General features: G+C 42.9%; 1 protein-coding gene across 6 annotated transcripts in view; it reads left to right on the top strand.

Annotated features, from left to right (window-relative positions):
- Nucleotides 1–18,218, top strand: part of SAMD12 (sterile alpha motif domain containing 12) — a 392,536-nt gene that overhangs the window by 242,640 nt on the left and 131,678 nt on the right. The gene's annotated exons all lie outside the window — the stretch shown is intronic.

Here is an 18,218-nt window from a genome sequence, read left to right as displayed (position 1 = left end):
TCACCTAAGGACTAGCAACAGCTTCTGCTGGAGGGGACAGAGAGCTGGAGCCATGGAAGAGGGGTCAGCTGACCAGAGAACCTTGTGAGAGGTGCAGCCATTACCACAAGCACCGGTTCCACACAGGGAGGGAAGGAGAGAATGGTCAAACCTCCTGTCTACTGCTTCCCACTGGTGCCTCTAACTAGCTAAACACAACCAGAGATCAGAAGGCAGAGGGTCACAGGTAATGCACTCCTCAGGGGTCAGCCTCCCATGGCAGAGATGGACAGAAAAAGCAAGAATGGATTGTGGGGAAGAGGCAGGGAAAGGAAGTGTGAATAAACAGCTCTTTTCTTGATATTGAAAGAATAATGTCTTAGTTTGAGTTGTTACAACAAAAACACCATAGACTGGGTAGCTTAAACAAAATAAATTTATTTCTCATAGTTCTGGGCTGGGAGGGCCAAGATCAAAGTGCCAGCTGATTTGGTTTCTGGTGGGGACTGTCTTCCTGCTTTATAGATGATTACCTCTTTGCTGTGTCCTCATATGGTAAAGAGAGAGAAACAAGATCTCTTGCGTCTCATCTCAAGGGTGCTAATTTTTTTCCTGAGGGCTCCAGCCTTATAACCTAAATACCTCCCACAAGGTGCCCTCCCCCCAACATGATCGTATTGGAAATTAGGGCTTAGGCAGATGAGATTTGGGAAAACATAAACATTTGGTCAATAGCTAATAGTAAAATGGAAACCATATAAATAGCTAATATGTTGGTTAAATTATGACAAAATCATACAATTGAAAGTGGTGTGCAGCACTGAAATTCTATGCAATGGCAAGAAAAAATCTTCATGTGATTATTTATTTTCTTTATTGAGAGAGAGCGTGTGTGAGCAGGGGAGGGGCAGAGAGAGAGGGAGAGAGAGAGTCTCAAGCTCAATGCCACAAACCACGAGGTCATGACCTGAGCTGAAATCAACAGATGCTTAACCCACTGAGCCACTCAGGGGCCCCTTCACTAGCTATTCAGTGAAAAGAATATGAAAACAGTAGAAACAGGAAGATCCAAATGTTGTTTTTAAATAGTGTATATACAGTAAAATATTAGTGCATAGTATTCACACTCACAGGAAAAAAAAATAATACTGGAAAGAAATGCACCAGAATTTTAACAGTGGTATCTCTGGATGGTGGTTTAAGGATGCTTTTTATTTTCTTCTTTGTACTGTCCTGGGCTTTCAAGATTTTCTAAAGCAACATAATTATGGTATATTTCTAGTCTGGAACAATGCTTCTGTTGTTCTTGATATATCTGCAGGGTAGATATGCAGAGCTATATACTCAATAGAGAGAGGTATGTGACTAAGTTCCTTATTATTCAGTCAGCTTAAGTTTCATTGTATACCCATTTCTGCAGGATTGATGGGCACCTGCACATCTCCAAGTGCATTAAAAATGGGATGAACCAGTAAAATGCTCTTTTAAATATTCCACTAAGAAACTTTTAGGTCCTAGAGAATGGCCTGATTTCCTATTGATCTTTTTATTGCCGCAATTATTTTCTCAAACATGGTGAGTTAATTCAGATCCCTACCAGCCACCTTTCCTCATTATCTATTACATTTGGGTTTGTTAAATATGAATCTTTGGTGGCACTTCTATTATTAAATTGACAGTTGAGTAATGCTTTATTGACATCTGTAAGATTGAAGCATATTTCTTAGGATCCATGGTGATGGTAGCCATGTTTTTTTCTGAACCACCTAAGCATAGCCAGTTTTTTGTGCTCTTGTAATCTTCATCTTAAAAACAGCAATCCATCTGTTTCATTGTTTTATTCTTTCCTGATAGAAAAACATTTCCCTCCACTGTCTTACTGATCTACAGTCACCCATCCTTGATGGACTCTTGTAAGCAGAATCGTCGCCAGTGATGTGATGACTTATGCTGGTTATCATTTCAGTAAATCCGCTCCCTCTCCATGGCTTGCTTTTTAACCTCCAGCTGCTACCCAATTATTAGTTCGTGGATGGCTGCTTCAGCAGCATTATTCTAGCACTTGCTTGTAGCGGATATTAATAATAATCAGTTAGTAAATGTGCACAGTGTTAAATGCTTGTAAGGATTATTGTTGATAACCCTAATTGTAATCATAGTTTTGTGATGGCTAAGTTAAGATTCTTGTGGTTGTAAGGAATGGAAATCTGAAGGTGCTTTAGCCAAACATATGGGGCTCGATGGGGTATTCATTTTTTTTTTTTTACTGTTTTTTCATTTATTTTGAGAGAATGTGTGTGTGTGTGTGTGTGTGTGTGTGTGTGTGTGTGTGTGTGTGAGAGAGAGAGAGACAGAGACAGAGAGCAGGGGAGGGACAGAGAGAGGGGGAGAGAGAGAATATCAAGCAGACTCTGTGCCATCAACACACAATCCGACGCAGGGCTTGATCTCACAAACCATGAGATCATGACCTGAGCCAAAATCAAGAGGCAGATGCTTAACTGACTGAGCCACCCAGGCGCCTCTTGGTGAGGTATTCATACTACCCATACAGAAGTCTTTGATTGGACTTCTGAGCAGAGGTAGCAAGACCTCGGGGAGGAGTAGAACTGTGAGAGCCAGCAAGAATCCAGACAACAGACTGCCCTCTTTCTATGGTTTCTCCTTTTCTGTCTGCTTTATTCTTTATATACAATATCTCTGTGACTCAAGTCTTGACCCCTTTTGAGTTTATGGACTGTGACTGGAGCACTCAGAATGTTCTCGAGTGCTCTCTCAATTTCTCCTCTCTCTGTTCCCAATTACTTTCTACATCTCCTCATCTCAAGTCCATAATCCCGAGACAGGAACTCTGATTGGCCCAGCTTTGATGCAATCAACAACAACCAGCAGTGGGAGGTAATGCTGCCCAGAGACATCCCCTGTGACCATTACGAGGCAGTCAGGCACCCTGAAAGGTGTTGATCCATAGTTATCATGCCCTTAATGCCTTTATTGTACGTAATGACAGAAATATAAATTTACTACATTAACCTATTTTTGCATTAATATTTAGAAGAAGGAGCATATAGCTCATAAAGATGGAGGTATGGAAAAAATGAATCTTGAAGACTTCTTTCCTACATAACAAGAAAGAACAGTTTTGTGTTTTCAACTTAAGATATTGTTACAGGGAGATGATGGGATATGATCAAAGGAACTGAAGTAAGGATCAGAACTAGTAATGACACCAGAAGAGTAAAAGTAGCCCATAGGAGGCAGGCAGCTTTGCTGTAGTGAAGATGGCCGCTTTGGTACCACATTTAAGAATCTACTATGCTGTGTCTAGACAGCAGCCCACGCATGTTTTATGAAGCTTGAATTCTGGAAAGAGAAAAAAAAAAAAAGGATCCATTTTAAGGCAACCAAAATACAGTTAGCTGTTCTGTGTGTGTCTTACTGTATTGGATTCCCAAATTCGTTTATCTAATAGACGATTGTAGAACACCCAGTAAGCCTCAGGCTGATCATAGCATGGTTATCAAACGAACCTTTAAACGAGCATGAGTATCAGATAAAGTTTGTGCTCGACACTTGAGTATGCACTTCATGTTCTTTAATTTGTTTAATTCTTAAAGCAAATGCCATGAAGCAGGTTTTGTAATTTCTGTTTTATAGAGAGAAAACCGATACTCTGAAAGACTAAAATAACTTGGTCAAGGTCACAAGGCTAGGGTTTGGAGAGGCTGGAGCTCAAGCCAGATCTGTCTGACTACAGAATCCTTGGTTTTACTTTTTAATGTCCGAATCATGTTGTCATGGGCTATTCAATCTGTTGTATTGATTATTTGAGGAATTGTGTGAGGGACATCTGTGCCCCATCACGGATAGCTCCCCGCTGGCACTGGTGTGAAGCAATGAATGATTAGGCCATGATAAGCCACATATGATGTGGTAAATACTATGATTGAGACATCTAGACAGAAGGCATCTGCCCCTTCCGAGCTATGGATCCTTGGGCAAGTTCTTTTGTTCTCTGAGCTTCGTTGTCCTGCACCTGTAAAAGTGGAGGTGTAGTCCTATAAAAAGTCCTACTTTGTGGGTATTATGTGGAGTACAAGAGTTGATACATGCAAAGGTCCTGGAGCAGTGACAGGAACAAAGTGCTCCCATAATGGTACTGCCTGAAGGAGTCAGGCAGGATTTAAGAGGAAACACGCTTTGACATATCAGATGTTGTCAGGTAGGGAGGCAAATGTTGGACATTTAAAGTGGAAGGATCTGTGAACAAAGGCCTTTGTATATTCAACCCACATTTAATTGAGCATATGCTATCCGCCAAGCACCCAGGTCGTTGTTAGTTTGGGAGAGGCATGGCACTATGAGAGTATATGGAATATTCCAGATCCTGACTTTATAAAAGAGGTGAGTCCCAGGAAAATGGCCACAAGGAATCCTCTCTGAGAACAATTTTGTACGTGACTAGCCCAGGATGGTCTCAAGGGGATATCAGACTAATTTCTTCACCTAGCCCTTTAGAAATTCTTCATTCAAATTCCTTTAGCACACCCAAGCGCACTGAGAGGTCTTCCCCCACCCCCCCCACCACTTTTTACACCCACCTGTACCTGCACACTAATAAAATATATCACAGTCCTTCGTTTTACAGGGTGACACTGCTGACTCTTCATATATCTCCATGAAGGATTATTCAGTTACATGGAACATTGCTTAACTGAAGATAGCCTGAGAAGGGATAAAGAAACAGTGTTAAGGCGTATTAAAAATTGGCTTTTTCCTGGTGGCATTTTGTCATTTTTCAGTTTGGCATCTTTCCCTATTCTTTCTTTCTACCATGTAGATCTGTATGAGGCTTGAATCAGAAGGGATTTTCTTGCGAGGTGCCTTTCTTCAAGCATGTAGATAAAATTGCCAGGTTTAGTCAAAGTTTGTCTAGAGTCTTGCTCTATTTAGTCAAAAGCATATCACTTCTGTTGCTGGCCTCAGTCCCAGACTCCCAGGAAATTCTTAGTGCCTCTTGACCTGTGACAGTCTTCATTTACTCCCTAGAGTGGCCCTGGTTTTGAATGGTGTTGGTGTCGAGCCTTCCTGGGTCCTGGAGCAAGCTCCACCTGCTACCGCTCTGATTCCCTCAGGCCACCCTCACCAGACCATCCCATCCCATCCTGTCACCTCTGAAGCCACATGAGTCTGTTGCTACGCCTGCCATGATTCATGGCCTGGAGCTACAGGATCAAAACTTCTCGAACTTTCATTTATTTAAAAGAAAGCTCAATAAGCACATGTGGAGTTCTTCCTGTATGTGAAGGCTGCTCTCACTTTGCAGTTGAGGAAATGGAGGAACACCAAGGTTGAGAAAGTGGTCATACAGCTGGTAACTGGTGAAGCCAAGAAACTAGTGCTCCAGTCTAATTCAGGGTTTCCATCCTTAACCCCACTGTGCTGCTTCTCTGTGCTTAGAGCCACCTCGTCCAACCTCGTTTGGTCAAATGAGTTATTACATAAAAAGCTCCTAACACACAGTAAGAGGAATTTTTGTGCTAGCTCTTGTTATTTGCATGTTTAATAAAGGGTGAAAGCTGAGGCCATAGAAGTGATGCAAGTCTATACAGTTAGGCCAGGATTTCTCAAACTGTATTCTGTAGGATGCTAGTATCCTTTGGATATTTATTTTTGAGAGAGAGAGAGGGAGACAGAGTGTGAATGGGGGAGGGGCAGAGAGAGAGGGAGACACAGAATCCAAAGCAGGCTGCAGGCTCTGAATTGTCAGCACAGAGCCCGACGCAGGACTCGAACTCACGAACTGTGAGATCATGACCTGAGCCGAAGTCAGACACTTAACCAACTGAGCCACCCAGGCATCCCATAAGATATCTTTAAAAAAAAAAAAGTTATCAAAAAGGTTTGAGAAATGTTGGTTTCAGAAAAAAAAGTCTTTCATACCACAATACCTTTCAGATCCTTTAGTATGCTAATGTGCATTATTTATTTTCAAAAGGTGGCCATGGCATATAGAATTCTCTTAACTTACTAGACCCTCCATAGGAAAAAGTCAAGGTAGCGGGCCTGCGATTCTTTTGTTAGAAGGTCCTACTTGCAAGATTGGCCCTTGCTGGTGTCCTGAAACTTGATTTTCAGGAGGGTTCCCAGCTCTCCCTGATCAGATGGCCCATGTACTTAAATTGTCTGTATGGACAGTGTCATTTATCCTGAACACGTGCTTTCCTTCTGGGAGTTCGGAGTTTGGGTACATGCTAGGCAGAGGATGCCATGTGAACAGCCTCCAATAAAAATCCTGGCCAGGGAGTCTCTAATGAGCTTCCCTGGTAGATAGCATTTCACACAACATTCTCACCACTCGTTCCTGGAGGAATTAAATGCATCGTGTGTGACTCCCCCGGGAGGGACTCTTGGAAGCCCGTGCCTGCTTCCTTCCAGACTTCACCCTGTGTGCCTTTCTCTTTGTTGATCTTGCTCTGTATCCTTCTGCTATAATAAATGTCGGCTGTGAGTATGACTATTTGCTGAGTCCTGTTGGTTCCCCTAGCAAATCACCAACCCTGGGGATGTTTTTAGGGAACATTTTCCCAACAAGAAAATCCTATACCTCACAGTGTTTTTTTTAACATCCCATGGGCACTGGGGTTCTACAGCACACAGTATGTGCAGTGATGAGCTGTTCAGTCCCACATTTCAGAGGTGGAGATCGCCCCACACAACCACTCTGGGCTTCTTGGTAAAAAATCTTAGGGTTCCTAAGGCCCACGTGGAGGCCATCACCAAGTAACAATCTTCTTCCTGGCTGAGACACATAGATTAAATATATACTGACAGAGCAGAACTGACTGTTACAATTTCATTATTCTTTTGGAACAATCGGCTGGGAAGGGTAAGGATGCAACCAGTAGCCTCAAGATAGAGCCATCTGTTACATTCTTCCATTTTTAGACTTAGCTCTTTAGCCCAGGATAAAACTACTTATATAAATTTATATGAAATTATATTTCCATTTATGTGAAAATGCATTAAGTTATATAAAATTATATATGTGTAGAGAAGATTTTTATGTATATCTAAGACAACCCTACTAAAAGGACTTTATGGCTTTTTGAGCCCTATGGATCATAACTCACCCCTTAGTAAATATGATTTCCCTGAGTTCATTTTACAGCATAAACAGAGGCACCAAGGGTCTCCTGAGAGCAGGTAGGCTGCTATGGTGCATGAAACCCAAATAGAGGGGGTGATCAGCCTCAGAATGCGTTCCTCCAAGACCTTTCCCGGTACTCCTCCTCCTCCGCATTCTTCATGGCTGACTTGTCCTCCTCTTATGCTTTTCACAGCTGCCAAAAGTTATATTTGCATATCCTCTACCATGGGTGGGGAACCGTGCTTCCTGCAATCCAGCCTGCTTCAGCTGACTTCCCTACCTTCTGTGTCTAGACCAGCCTACCCTGTGTTTCCTTTGACCTTGTTGACCTGTTTCCAGATAATAGCCAGTCTTACACCAAGACCCTGCCAACTCTTACTAGACTGACCCTTTACCAAGCTGACTAGTGCACAATTTTCTAAGCACTTTGCTCTCCTCACTGTCTCAACACCCCGTGCTTATGCTACAGCATGTCGTGATTGATGTGTTTTCTTCTGTCTTCTCTGCCCTTTTCAACCTGTCTGAATCCCATCTCCGGTTCCAATCTGCTTTCCATGAAGCTGGCCTTCTCCCTTGGACCCCTGTGGACCACCCTGGACCTTGAACCCCCACCAATATCTGGGCCTGTGGCACACACCTTAACATTTATCCTTTTATTTGCTTAGACATCTAACACATGGTGATTGAGCTCCTAAAAAGGGCTATCCATCGCCCTAGAAAATAGGGGAATAAAAAGAGAGAATGAAACAAAGCCCCCACCCTCAAAGAGCTCACCGTGTGGTTGAGCCCATACCATGCCATACTGTTCTTTTTCATATGCTGGTCCTGATTATTCTCTGCACCTCAAAACTCTCTGGGAACAATGGGTTCCTCTTGTGTTTTCTTGCATTTTCAGAGTAATGAATGTTCAATCGTAAATAATGGTTAATCAGGAAAAGAGCTGATTTCTATTCATTTCTACAGTTCATGAGCCATATTAGCCTCTGTTTCCTCATCTGCAAACTAGCAATAGTCATATCTACTTCTTATAGTACTGTAAGGGCTGACTTAAATAATGTTTATAAGTGCCTAGCCCTGGGCCAACCACATACTAATCCCTTAAGTGAATGGTAGCTATAATTCTTATTAGGCAAGCCTGTGACACAGGTTTATAATTTTTTGTACCTAGAACTTTGGCCTCAGAGCAGCACTGGGAGATTTTTCCTAATGAGCCAGATCCTGGCATTGTACTGCCAACCTTCCTGCACGAGGTCTAACCTGAGCAGAATGGGTGGATTTAAAAGAGAAAGCAATTATGAGTCAGAAAGTCAACAATGCATGTAAAAACCTGCCAGGCTTCCTCTGCATGAGGATGTGGATTTCTACGACCATTTTTGGCATGAATTTTGCTGTCCGTAACTTGCTTCATTTCCTGACACTCAAGGCAGAGGGAGAGGGAGAAAGAGAGAAGGGAAGAGAAGAGAGCAAAGAAAAGAAAATTAATTTCCATGTAATAACTGAATACTGTGTGCCAAAGACGCATATTCTGTCCTGACAGCATCTCTGCCAGGAAGGGGTTCTTGTTTGCATTTTACAAATTGGGAAATGGAGACTTAAAGAGGTTAAGTAACCTGACAGAGTTGCACAGCTAACCTAGCACAGATCTGAAGCCAGTGCCCTTCATGTCAGATGTCCTTCGGGAAATCACGTCCATGGAATTCCTGGCCTGATCAGGCCTGATCCATCTGGATCTCACCTTCTACACAACCCATTCCCACTCTGCTCAGTGGGTCTGCGGCAGAGAAGACAGCTTCACAGCAAGCTCGCAACTCCACTGGAGTAGTACCTCTCCCCAGGCCTGGGACCAGGTCGAGGCCAGCAAGGTGCCTGGTACCAAATGTAAGGAGGCCCTCACTCCCAGGTTCATTATGTGGAGACCCACGATTTTGCTCACCCTGATCCCAACCCTGCTCCTCCTACGGACTGTCCTGGGATATTGTTGCTGGGATTTGCTAGAGGCAGCTATACCAAGACCTCCATCACCGAGAGAACCGAGATACGTCTGAGACTGGCTGGCAAGTTGTCTGCCATTCCCACCCTTCTCAAATCACATGTTTCTGTTTCTGGATAGCTCCTGCCCTAAAACTGTTTTCCCACCTTCAAAACTACCTTTCATGACTTCTTTCCAACTGACTTTCCCTCCAAAACTACAATATGCCATACAAGCAGAAGAAACTACAGAGATCCTTCACCACAGCGACATCATGGCGTTTCACCCCATGTGTTAATTCTACCCTGTTGGAAAGTGGCTGGGAGAAAGAACTGGAAGGCCAGGCCAGGGCATAGCAGAAAACATGGTGCTCTTGGTGGAAAGGTGCTGGTTTGCAAACTGGCCCTTATGCACAGAGGGCAAGGAGAGACCAATGAAGGAAGCAGTTCAGTCCAGATCAGTAGGTAGCAGTATTAATAAGCAAGAGAACTTATATACAAGGCTTGTGTTGGGCAACTGCAGGACAAGTAGATCTCCACACCCACCCGCCAGATTCTTAAAGTTTACAGAGAAGCCCTAATGGGGCTCAGTCACATATTCATCCAGATGGTCTCAACAACACTTTACTCTGTTAAGGTCCTTGGAACAGCTCCCACTGTGGAAACAACGGGCAGAACACACATTCCATGACAGAGGAGGGGGCGCAGAGCCCTTGATTCCCCAAGTCTGGTTTGCAGGTCAACTAGTGGTCATGTCTTCTCCATGACCTCTTGCCACAACAGGGTGACCCTCAGACACAGAGTATGGGCAGTTGGACTTGCCACTGTTGAAACCCAGGCTAGCCCTCCTCATTTACAGAAGAGGAAACTGAGGCCATGAGAGGGAAAATGACTTTCTGCAGTTATCTAGCTAATGCAGAATCAGGGCTAGAAACCCTGTCGCCTGCTTCTAACATGATTTTGACACTGAGCCAGGAAAATGGGGACCACGATATACTTTCTTGTCTTGGCTCTGTTATTACCACAGCTACCACCAACTCCTAAAATGAGGCACAGTTCAGCATGCCTGGGTGGTTCAGTTGGTTAATCGTCTGGTTCTTGATTTCAGTTCAGCTCATGATCTCATGGTTCATAGGATCAAGCCCTGCATTGAGCTCTATGCCAACATCTGTTTGCACATGTGTGAGCTCTCTCTCTTTCTGAAATAAACATTTTTTTTTTTAAGTGAGGCACAGTTCATACTGTAGCTGTGTACCATTTTGCTCTCCCTCAAAACTTATCCCTCTAATTGAGTACCAGCAATGTGGTTCATGGGCCACTTCCATCAGAGTCATCTCAAGCATTGACTCAAAATGCTGAGTCTTGGGACATTACCTGGTTCTTCTCAGCCAGAGGTGCTTTGGTCACTAAAGTTTAAGTACTAATGTGGAGTTTATATTGTTTGTATCAGTGACTTCTTGGTTTCTGTGCTTCTCTTTGGTTTTCTTTCCTTTGGGGCACTAAAGTCAATACCTCTATCATGTATTTTCAGTTTTCAAATGTGATGAAAGTCACTACACTTTTCATCAAACTGTGATTTGGCTAAGAAAGAAATGGGAGAAGGGAATTCTCAGATAGCAGACATTCAGTATTCCCTTGTGGGTCATGATACTCATGTAGAAAGATCCCTCATTTACCAAGTGGTGTGTTTTCAATAAAAATCTATTGTCAAAGATGGTAAAAAGCTTTTAAGATCTTCATTTTCAGTTGTAGGCAAAATATTTCCAAGTGCACATCAGTACTTTCTTAAATGTCCTTTATAAGAATTTGGTTTGTTGTGTGAAAGAAAGGGGACATGCTGGTGGGCATGGGCAGTGTCCACAAATGTGTGGACACATTTAAAAATGTGATTTAAAAATCAGGATATTGCACCTTTTTAAATTTGAATTTCCATCATCTCTTTTAAATATTCATAATATCTCATGCTGGACTATAGTCTCACAATGCGACAACCTGGTATCTTGATACCTACTCTCTGAAACAGACTATGACACATTAGAGATGTTTATAAATTCTTTAACATTCTTCCTGTTGAGATATGTGGTCTGGGTTTCCTCCCTTTGAGTCTGGGAAAGCTTAGATTTCTCTGACCAGTAAAATATGGCAGAGGTAATGCTATGTAAGTTTTTGGACACAGGCTTACAGAAACTGGCAGCATTTACTTCCTGTCTCTTTTTTGTATGTATGTATGTATTCATTACTTCCTTAATTCATTCATTCATTTAAAAGAGCAAGCAGGAACAGGGGAGGGAAAGAGAGCGAGGGAGAAAGAGAATCCTAAGCAGGCTCACCCTGTCAGCGTGGAGCCTGACATGGGGTTCGATCTCAAGAAGCGCGAGATCATGACCTGAACCAAAATCAAAAGTCAGGTGCGTAACCAACTGAGCCACCCAGGTGCCCCTCCTTCCTGTCTCTTGAGGCAATGATTCAGGGAAATGAGCCACCATATATCAAGTGCAACTGTCCTGAGACCATATGCTATGAAAGCCCAAGCCACATGAAGAGGCCCTAGAAGAAGAAATGCCATAGGGACAAAGACAGAAGGTCAAAGAGCATCAAAGTGCCAGACACACGATTGAGGAGGCCACCTTGCAAGTAGATCTTCCATCCCCATGAGGGGCTGTCACATGGGTAAGAGATGAATCACCAAGCTAAGCCCTTTATGAATTCCTGACCCACAAAAGCATAAGCAAAATAAAATAATTGCCTTAAGCCATAAATTTGGAGTAGATAAGTGAACAAGAGCTTGTGTTTCCAGTTTGTTCTATTCTGACCTCTATTCTTTCCCCTGGCTTCAGTTGCTTAAATTATTTTACATCCTGGTTCCTGTAAGAATTTGGATTCATAATCTTTATTTAAACCATGGTCTGGAGACCCTTGAATTATGTGAACTCTTGGAAATTAAACTATCAAAAATAAATATATATATGACAAAATTAGGTTCTAAAGGCGGGAGGTATACCGAAAAAAATGGAAATTTCTACTTGAAATACTTTATCTTTCATGAACCACCTTGCTCAAGGTGAAAAGAGTATAAGATCAAGGATTGGTAAGCTTTTTCTGACAGTTGGCTTCCTTATCTTTAAAAGCAGGTCCTTGGGGTGCCTGGGTGGCTCAGTCGGTTAAGCATCTGACTTTGGCTCAGCTCATGATTTCGCAGTTCGTGAGTTCGAGCCCCGCGCTCCCCATCAGGCTCTATGCTGACAGCTCAAAGCCTGGAGCCTGCTTCAGATACTGTGTCTCCCTTTCTCTCTCTACCGCTCTCTCCCTCCTACTCTTTCTCTCCAAAATAAACATTAAAAAAAAAAAAAGCACGTCCTATTCATCTTTGACATTCGTTGAGTCTTTTAGTAAGATAGCTCAGCTTTTGTATTATTTATTTTGAGTGTGTATTTGTGTATCTGGTAACACATTAGAAAGTATATTTATTCCATGGCATGCTAGCCTGTGGGACAAAAGAAATGTCTAGTTCTTTGTTGAAGTCTTGTACCTCCAGCTCTCAGTAAATACTTGTTGAATAAATGAATGGACAAATGGATGTGTATTAGTCACCCAAAATACAAAGACAAATGAGACACGGTCCCTGCCCTTGAGGAGCTCACAGTCTATCGAACCCAGGCAGCAAATTAAATACTGGTTATGCCTCCTGGGTAGCACATTCTTTTATTCAAAAACACTACTTCATCTGTGTCTAGCCACTGTTCACACCATACCCAGATGAAACAGTAAGCTACATGAAAAAAAATGTAGCTTTGTATGGTGGCAGATGGGAACTAGACTTGCTCTGGTCCTCATCTGCCAAATATCCAAATATCAGATTTTTACTTTGCACACCTGAAACAAATATAATGCCATAGGTCAATTATACCTCAATGAAGAGAAAACAACACACATTTCTTGGAGGAGCCCAGAATGAGACAGGGGGCTGCTAGCCACCTCCCCTGAAGAGACTGCCTCGCCATACTGAGTTTAGGTAGGAGGGAGCTGGGTCCCATCAGAGCTGCGGGAAGCAAGGCACAATCACTCAGAGGCACCATCAGGAACCCATCAGAAAGGCAAGAACAGAACCACTGACGTGTCACTCCATCAGGCTCTGCTTACACAGACCACAGAAAAAAACAGTGAGGCTGTTGGATCAACACCACTCCTCAAAGCTGCAGCCAGAGCTGAAAGATTCAGGGAAAACACCAAAGTTTTGTTTTGTTTTGTTTTGTTTTGTTTTGTTTTGTTTTGTTTTGTTTTGTTTTGTTTTGCTAAGGGAAATGGAGGAAGGCCTTGGTTGTAATCAGCCTGCCCCATATGGACTTGAAGGAATTATCTTTTTTCCTTCCCAGTTATGTTGGGCAAAGTGTCAACTTTTGCATTTTCCCCCTTTCTTTATAATTGAGGACTTTGTGAAACCAGACAGAGAGGAAGCAAAAACATTTGTTTAATCTTAAAGATAGGTGGCTCCTGGGCTGCTGGGTGGCTCAGTCAGTTGAGAGTCTGACATCAGCTTAGGTCATGATCTCGTGATCTTTGAGTTCTAGCCCCACATGGAGCTCTGTGCTGACAGCTCAGAGCCTGAAGTCTGCTTAAGATTCTATGTCTCCCTCTCTCTCTCTCTGCCCCCTCCTCCACTTGCACTCTGTCTGTCTCTCTCAAAAATAAGTAAACATTAAGTACATACATATCTATATCTATATCTATATATATATAATGTTGATATGATCAACATTGCACAGAGTGTTAATTAAAATGCTTTTGGGTTTTGAAGGGTTTCTTGTTTATGTTGAACGGCAACCATGAGGATGTCAGGAAGTCATCAGGGGGTGATGGCAGGGCTGTCTCACCAATTTCCAAGCAGTAGAGTCACATTCAAGCCCAGGGAGGCCAAACCCTGCAGCTGGAAATGACTTTCTGTTTATAAAGTAGAACCTGGTGAAATACTTAACCAGTAGTTAATTTGCTGCTGGACTGAGCTTCTTCAAGCAGAAATCTTCTGAGGAAAAGTAAAAGAAAGAACAACAGAAACCATATTTCCCTCCAGTTTCTCACAGTTTTTAAAACTGCCAACATCTTAACCATATAAGGAGAAAGTATCATCTTTATCAAGGGTCATTTTTTTTTCTTTAAAAAGTAGCTGTTTCACCATTTCAACATTGGAATCAAGAGTAAATATAAACTCACTGTCTTAGGAATTAGGTAAAATTATGAAAACAAGCCAAGTATTAAAATTAAATAGTAAGTGCAGAAACCATCGATAGGAGATGGCAATTTGCTTGCACACGATGTCCTGCTGACCGTCAGCTTTATCCAGTTCTGCCTGAAGAGATCCACTCTCAGAGGAGAACTTGGTATCTTCCTGAGAACTGATCCTGCTTGCTAATTTTTGACTTTATTCTTTCAAGTTTCACAACCTTTCTTTGATCTGTATCTCGGCTGTGCATCGCTGTCAGCTGTTACAAGTGTTTCCTGTGTGATCCACTACCCCTGGTGATTTCCGTACGTTTAAATCTAGAATCTCACATCCCAAGATTCCTGTCTGTAGATAGGCGGTACGTTATTAAGTGAATAAAGGTTTTATTGCCTAGCCTGTAGACGGTGACTAGAAGGTGAAGTAAGGTTGAAGAAAGCATGTCAAGACAGCATGCTTGGTCTCCCTGCCTTGAAGAGGTCTGAAAACACTTAGTACCTGGGGACCCAGGGCCTGGAAGAGGCACTCACTGATGTGGAAAAGCAGAACTGGCAAGTGACATGGCTTACTGGCCCAAAGCCAGCAATTACTAGGGACCTGCTCAGTTGCATAGTCTTGTCCCCTTAATGTAGTGAGCCGAGCATTTTAAATGAGGACTACATAGATAAAATTCCTGAAGCATGAGCCTCTTTTTTCCTCAATTCATGAAGACTGTTCTATAATCATAAAAATCACAGACCTAAAAGGAACTGTAAAAGATTATTTGTCCATGCCCCTGACTTCAGGTAGAACCATGTACAACGTATCTATAAAGAACAATGCACCTGTTTTTAAGCATTCAAGAAAATGACAGTAGCCAGCTTTCTTCAGTAACCTATCCTGATGCTTAATTACCTTCCCCAGAAGAAAAATCCTAGAATAGCTTCAGAGTCAGAACTGGATTCAAATGTCTGTATTGTCACTGTCTGGCTATGTGATAGTCAGCAGATGACAGATCTTGATAAATCTTATTTGGAACGTGGAATACAGAACAGTCTACTTACATCACAAGGTGGTTTTTGGAAGTAAAGAGATAATGTAGCACCTGACACAAAGAAAATATGTTCCTTTTCTATTCCTCTTTCACCCAACCAGATACCCTCCTGTTGTGTTCTTAGTGTCCTCTGACTCAGTGTAGAGAGACCATGTCAAGTGTCCGATCACTCTCTAAGGTAGCAGGTAGCATGGCGTAACTGGAAGACGGCACAAACGTCAAAGGGAAGTTGGCTTGCCACCTTCTGGAGAGCAAGACAGAGTGAGAAAGCAGCTAGTGTATCAGCATGTATTCGTTGCCACCATAATAAAGTACCACCAACTGGACAGCTTAGAACAACAGAAACGTGTCCTCTCAGTTCCAGAGGCTGATAGTGTGACATCATCAAGGTGCCAACAGGGCTGTGCTCCATTTGAAGGCACTAGGAAAGGGTCTGTTATGGGCCCCTCTCTCAGCTTCTGGTAGTTCCTTATATGGCTACATAACTCCAGTCTTCATGTGGCATTCTCCTGTGTGTGTGTCTTTGCCCAAAGTCCCCATCTTTATAAGGACACTAGTCTTATTGGGGAGCACACTACTCTAGTTTGACCTCATCTTAACTAATTGCATATACAACACCAAATAAGATCACATTCTGATTTGCTAGGGGCTAGGACTTCATGCGTGAGCTTTGGGGGTACCCGGTTCAACAGTTTACGAGGTTGTGAAATAGTAATTCCTAAAAATCTTTTGCCAGGCATTATTTGATATTATATTTAGTACTTAGAACAACATAGCTTTACAGCCAGCCTCAAACAGTACCGGAAGACAATTCCTTGGAAAACCAGTCCCAAGCCCCTCACTTATTCGGAGAGAAGGGAAACGTCATAGTGGAGAACTCCGAGTCATGTGCACAGATGGAAGAGAGAGACAGCATGGACTCAGAAGGGTGAGGCAACAACAGATGTCCTGGTTGAGCCACAGGAGGAATATTACAGGATAAAGAAAGGACTTGAGAGGCAGGGGCTTGTGAACTTTTCTCAAATCTGGGAGGTTTCTCTTCCTCTCGCCAGGGCTGTGTCCCCCTCCAGGGCTGGGAAGCTTCTGGCCCCACAACTGCAGGATGATGCAAAGGCCTTCAGCAGTCCAAGGAGAAAATATTTTTAATTTTTTTTTTTATTTTTGAGAGAGCGCACATGAGCTGGGGAAGGGCAGAGAGAGAGGGACAGAGGATCCAAAGAGGACTCTGTGCTGGCAGCGGTGAGCCCAATGTGGGGCTCAAACTCACGAACTGTGAGATCAAGACCTAAGCTTAAGTCAGACACTCGCCTGACTGAGCTATCCAGGTGCCCACAAAGAGAAAATATTTCTAAAAGAGCTCTCACCCTGAAAAGTAGCCTTCATGAAAAGAATAATGGGAATTGAGATTCTCAACACCACATTTTTGGGAAGTTGGGACTGAGAAAAGTTTAGAGTAATTTTCACAATATCAAGAGAGATGAAGAGCAACATTTTGTAATTTTAAAGCAAGGGGGAACAAGAGGAGGCTTGAATTATGCGAGGTGTGATTCAGATTAGAAAAGAACTTCCTGATAGTAAAAGAAAGAAATTGTGGTATTTTCCCTACTTATCTTAGAAAGACACCCATGTCTCTATGACAAGCATAGTCATATGAGAGACTGGACTTTTCCCATCCCTTTTTGAATGGACCGGCAAGATACTGTGTGCATAACCTATGCCAGGTGCAGGGCTAATGCCTAGGGTCATAGGGATGAAGGGCACAGGCCAAGTCTTCATAGAGTTCATTGACTCATGCTTCATGCTCAATACCTAGCTGTCGAAGAAATACGGAATGGAGATGTGTAAATAGATTGTAACACAATGACAGAGTACTGCCCCATACTGTGGTTATATTTCTGACTGTGGGTGAAGTAATTAATGCTTGGTGGATGAGCCACTTGAGCATCTTGAAAGATTGCTGTTAGTTTGTGAAGTAGGTGTGGAAGGATGGGACATGCACAAGAGTCATGGCGCTGGGTCATCTGGACACCTGCTACAGTGTGATTGGAGTAGAGGTTACGTAGTAGAGACAAAAGGACCGGTGATTAGGAGGTGGGAGGAGAATGAAATATACAAACCCCAGTTCTTCAGAGTCTCGTGAGCTCCTAGTGACTCTGATGGTTTATTTACCATAAGTCAAGTCTTACCTTATTTAATACTTTCCTGGCCTGTCCTGAAAACAGGACAACCTTTTTTGAGCTTCATTTGTAAATTTGTAAAACAAAAGAATCATTGCTGAGTTCATATTCTAAAAAATAGGCACGAGTGAGGTGATTCTTCAGTTTGGGAATATTTGACCTCAGCCATGGATATCTGTGAACATCTCTTCTCTTTCAGGAGTGACATGTTTCATGATCATGATACAGAAAACTGAACTAGCCTGGCATCAGCTGCTTAACAGAGAGTGGTGGGGCTTCACGTAGGAGGTACATGAGGAGAAGGCACGAGCTATCTGGGATTCTCAATGAGGTTGGAGCCACAGAGCACAGGGAACTTGCTATTTAGCTCTTGCCAACTTCTTGCAGAAACATCTCCTCTGTGCACAAGGAGAGGGTGGCTCTGAGGGGCTCAGAAGCTCAGGGAACATGCTGCTACAAATGCTGCATCTTGGACCCTCTGATCTCTCCCACCAAGAAAGGAGATGTAAGCCAGGCAAGAAGGAGGTGGGAGCTGAGGTGAATCAGCTGTGAGAGGAGCCCTCCCCGTGTGACTGTCTACTGAGTACTTCCTCCTTTTCAGACTCGGTGCTAATGCTGGAAGGCAAATACCATACATTCCTGACCAGCAGGCACCCCAGGTTTTCCTTTAGAGACAGACATTTCCTTTGCAAAACA

This window comes from Herpailurus yagouaroundi, unplaced genomic scaffold, assembly GCF_014898765.1.
Source record: "Herpailurus yagouaroundi ecotype Mexico unplaced genomic scaffold, PumYag 186, whole genome shotgun sequence".
In the NCBI taxonomy this organism is placed as follows: Eukaryota; Metazoa; Chordata; class Mammalia; order Carnivora; family Felidae; genus Herpailurus; species Herpailurus yagouaroundi.
The sequence above is the reverse complement of the archived record's forward strand: the minus strand, read 5'-3'. Positions and strand labels throughout refer to the sequence as shown.